Source organism: Tupaia chinensis, unplaced genomic scaffold (assembly GCF_000334495.1).
Source record: "Tupaia chinensis unplaced genomic scaffold, TupChi_1.0 Scaffold143437_1, whole genome shotgun sequence".
Taxonomy (NCBI): domain Eukaryota; kingdom Metazoa; phylum Chordata; class Mammalia; order Scandentia; family Tupaiidae; genus Tupaia; species Tupaia belangeri.
In genome coordinates, this window is record NW_006203281.1 from 210,456 (window position 1) to 215,460 (window position 5,005).

At 39.5% G+C, this 5,005-nt stretch overlaps 1 pseudogene; it reads left to right on the top strand.

The window, feature by feature from the left end:
- Positions 1 to 2,893: 2,893 nt before the first annotated feature.
- On the top strand, positions 2,894 to 3,940 carry LOC106733320 (60S ribosomal protein L6-like; annotated as a pseudogene).
- The last annotated feature ends 1,065 nt before the right edge of the window (positions 3,941 to 5,005 follow it).

Below are 5,005 nucleotides of genomic sequence, written 5' to 3' on the forward strand. Positions count from 1 at the left end.
AGACTACTGGCTATGGAAACTTTAAATCTTAGGCCAAAGCAAGAGGATAAAAAGTTGATATTTCCTACTCAATTTTTTTTATTAAGGCAAAATTTGCAAATTAAAAAATTCACATTAATAATCTTTAAATGTGCAATTCTGTCTCATTTATTACATTAACACTGTTGGGAGACCATTACCTCTATCTAGTTTCATGATATTCTCATCACTCTCAAAAGGTTTTTTATTTTTTTTAATTAATTAATTAATTTTTTGAGAAGTTTTGTTACAGGGCATGTACGCTTGCTAGACAGACAGAGAGAGGCAGAGAGACAGAAAGCGAGAAGTCATCCCCCAGGGGGGATGGCCACACTGCAATCCTTTCTCCTCCATTCTCCTCTTGGGACCACATACGCATGTACAAGCACCCGGCATGAGTTTAAGCCACCGGGTCCAGGACTTGAACCACGGTCAACCACATGGGAGTCCAATGACATAGCCATTACACCAACTGCTGGTCCCATTCTCCCAAAAGGTTTTGAAAACAGGTGAACTCCTGCTCTTGGGGATTCTTGTTTGCTAATGGAAGCCATTTTCATGAATTTGAATATCAGAGTTGTCATGACCAGAGTCATATTTTTGCTGACCAGTTTAAGCAGCCAATAGTAACATGTGCACACCACTCCCCTCACCTGGGGGTAACTTGTTCATACCACTGCCATCTCCACCACTCTCTGTTGTGCAATACAAATTACTAATATTTTTTTAAAAATAATTCTTGGGCCAGCAGTTGATGTAGAGGTTAAGGCTGCTGAATCGCACATGACCAGTTCTGGGTTTAAGTCCAGAAACGGTGTCTTGAAAATCATGCCTTCTGTGTATGCATGGATGCCTAAAATCCTAAACAATAAACAGAGAATAAAGGATTTCAGTAGGCCACGAGGGGTTGGGGTAGTGAGAAATCACCCCCTCTACCCCAACTATTTCACTTGGGCAAGCAGCCTAGAGCAATAAATAAATAAATAAACAATGATAATTTTCATCTACAAAATAAAGTTTTCTTTTCAACTTAAAACACTACATACTATTTATTTATTTATTTATTTATTTATTTATTTATTTATTTATAAGTCTATTTATTTTCTTCATGAGTAAGAGCCTGTGGACACCCACGAGACAGAGGGCAGGTAGGAGGAAACTTCAACAGGGTCTCATCACACTGCGAACCCCTCTCATCATCCTCCAGCTCATCAGTCTCCTGGGCTGAGGCAGGTTTGGCATGTTTTCAGGCTGACTATGGAATACAAAGCTGTATCTGCTATGTAGTTTCCCATATTGCAGCTCAGTATACCAGTATATTATAGACTCTGCAACTCAGGATTGAGCCAGAGTTTATTCTTTCTTTTTTTAGTTCTACTTATTTATTTCTTCCATGACCAAGAGAGACAGAGACAGAGAGATACAGCACCCCCAACAGCTTTTTTGTTTTGTTTTGTTTTGTTTTGTTTCTGTCATAGGGCATGTGTGCTCACTGGGAAGGAGAGAGACAGAGAGAGGGAAAGTGAGAACTCATTCCCAAGGGAGGATGGCCATGCCACAATCCCTTCTCCTCTCAGGATTTTGGGCACACACACACGTGTTACATAATTTTTAAGTATCTGGGTCTGGAACTTGAACTGTGGGTGACCATGTGCTCAACCTCATGACCATGAGTCCACTGTATTAACTACCATGCCACGTACTTGTTCACCAACAGGTTTTGATGCCACAATCCACCCCTAGTTTTGGACAACACAGAATCAGGCACCATGTTTAGCATACCCGGGAAGGTACCTGGATATGAGCCAGCACCTTCCCATGTGTGTCAACCTTGCAGAGCACTGAACTGAATCACTGTGCCACTGTTTGGGCTCCATAGTTTTATGAGCATCTAGGCTACCAGGAATTCTTTTTTTTTTTTTTTTTTTTAAAGAGATTTTTGCTTTTGGCTGCATGAGCTTGCCAGAGAAACAGAGAGACAGAAAGTGAAAAATCACCCTGCTGGGGAGATGGCCATTCTACAATCCCTTCTACTCCATTGTCCTCTTTGGACTGTGGGCATTCAGCACATGTACCTGCTACGCGTTTTAAGTTCTGGATTAGGAACTTGAACTACATTCAACTACCTGGGAGTCCAGGAGCATAACCATTACACTATCTGTTGGTACTGGGTGCCAGAAATTCTTAGTAATTTCTTAATACCTTTTCCCTATGTCCAAAATACCCTTGCTTTACTGATAAGGTTGCTATGTCTTAAGGCATCACCTTTATTGGCTGCACCATTCGGTCTCATGCCTAGTGCACTGAGGAGAACAGTGGAATTCATTTTCATATATGAATAAATATATTATGAGATAAAATATTCCCATTAAAAAGCTAAAGTGAAATTTTTAATAACGACAACTATTAATCATATCATTAGTTATATTGTGAGAACACTTGACAATATCGTAATAGCTTCACCAATTCAAATAACATTGACAACACATGTAATTTCAAATGGTTTTTACATTATTAATTTTACTTTCCTGCTTATTGAGCTTTTATATTGTTCCCACTACATAATATTTGATGTTCAAGTTAACATTTAATAAGAAATTTAGTGGTTAAGTCACCTCAGTTTCAAACTGATAATTCCAACCTCTCAAACACAAAATAAAGATTATAAATATAGGTATAAAGCAATAAGACCCGAAAGTGAATTGCTTAAGGAGTCCTACAAATTCCCTTTTGAAATATAGTATTAATGTATCAAAATACTACATGAAAATAAAGCTAAATTGTAGTTAGAATACTAATAATAACTTGAAGAAATAAGTGCTCTTTAAGAGAGGTAAAAAAGATAAATTATGAGTTCTTTTTCCCACTATACAAGATGGCAGGTGAAAAAAAGTGGGAAGTAGATACTAAAGAGAAGAAACCTGAAGCCAAGAAGGCTGATACCAGAGGCAAGGTTAAAAAGGGTGACCCCAAAGCTAAAAAAACTCAAGACAGGGAAGCCCCATTGCACCTGAAACCTGGTGCATCAGCTGATACTCCCGATCTGCCATGTACTCCAAGAAGGTCATGTACAAGAGAAAATATTCAGCCACTAAATCCAGGGCCAAAAAGAAGAAGGTTCTGGGACCAGCAGGTGGCATGGTGGTTAAGGCGCTGGACACTCCCACATGGCTAACCATGGTTTGAGTCCCAGACCTGGTGGCTTGCTTTCTCACTTTCCCTCTCTGTCTATCTCTTTCTTTGTGTCTCTCTCTGGTCAAATAAAAAAAATAAGTAAATGGACAAATAGAATTAAATAAATCTAAAAAAAAAAAAAATTCTAGCTACTGTCAAAAAACTAGTTGGTGGAGACAAGAATGGTGGTGCCCAGGTGGTTAAACTGTGCAAAATGCCTAGGTATTATCCTACTGAAGATGTGCCTCATAAGCTGTTGAGCCATGGCATAAAACCCTTTGGTCAGCATGTGAGAAAGCTGCAAGCTAGCACCACTCCTGGGGCTATTCTGACCATCTTCACTGGAGGCCACAGAGGAAAGAGAGTGGTTTTCCTGAAGCAGCTGAGCAGCGGCTTGCTACTTGTGACTGGATAACAGGTTCTCAATCGACTTCCACTGTGTAGAACACATCAGAAATTTGTCATTGCCACCTCCACGGAAATTGATATTAGCAAAGTAAAAATCCCAAAGCACCTTTCTGATGCTTACTTCAAGGAAATAAAACTGTGGAAGCCCAGGTACCAGGAAGGTGAGATCTTCAACACGGGAAAGGAGAAATATGAGATTTCATAGCAGTGCAAGGTTGATCAGAAAGCTGTAGACTCACACATTTTACCAAAAATCAAAGCTGTTCCTCAGGTCCAGGGCTACCTGCGATCTGTGTTTGCCCTTACAAATGGAGTTTATCCTCACAATTTGGTGTTCTAAATTTGTTCTAAATTGGTGTTCTAAATCATGAAAGAGAAGTGAGAAAGGGATAGTGATGAAAAATTTACTTATTTTTACAGAAATAGAATGTTTTATGACTAGTATTTACTATTTTAAAATGTATGCATATAAATTTAAATCACTGAATTGTGATGCTCATGAATTAACACAGGATTTACAAGTGATTTTAGAAACCAAGGGTAGTTCTTAAAATACTTTTGAAAATATTCAAATACATTTTTTTTTTTTTGGAGAGTTTTTTGCTATAGGGCACATGTGCTCACCAGACAGACAGAGAGAGAAAGAGAGATAGAAAGCGAGAAATCACCCCCTAGAGGGGATGGCCATGCCGCAATCCCTTCTCCTCCATCCTCGTATCGGGATCTTGGGCACGCACGCACATGCGCCTGGCATGAGTTTAAGCTACCGAGTCCAGGACTCGAACCACGGTTGACTACATGGGAGTCCAGCAACATAGCCGTTACACTAACTGCTGGTCCCCAAATACATATATTAAAGTTCCTGAATAATGCATGAACAGAGTCATGTCAAAGTGTCAATCACATTTTCTAGTTGAAGATGGCAGGATGAGAACAAACCATAGCCACCTCCTTTAGTTATAAATCCTGAAGGTAACAGGAATGACACATAATGAAGGTAGGTCATATAGAAACCTTACATCATTGAGTAACAGCTTTGGAAAAACATGAAGAGGAAAGAAGTAGACTCAAACAAATTCAAGTAACATACCAGAAGACTAAAAGCAGGCTCCGAAATGTTCTTAAAAATAATATGTCTACCAAAGCTGAGAACTGTAGTGATCCACACCTGGAGACATTACATAATGACAAGTGGTTAACTCACCATACAGCAAGGGCCTCTTCCACAGGTTAAAATGTTACTCCCCAAACACAGGTTCATGACACACATAAACAGATGTCCACACACACATTGGGCAAAGAGGAGGTCACTGAGCTGTGGGCTTTGTGTCAGAAGTCATAACTCTAAAATTAATGTTATAGGGCTGTGTTGTGTGTGGCTGGAACCGCCCATGAGGAAGAGAGA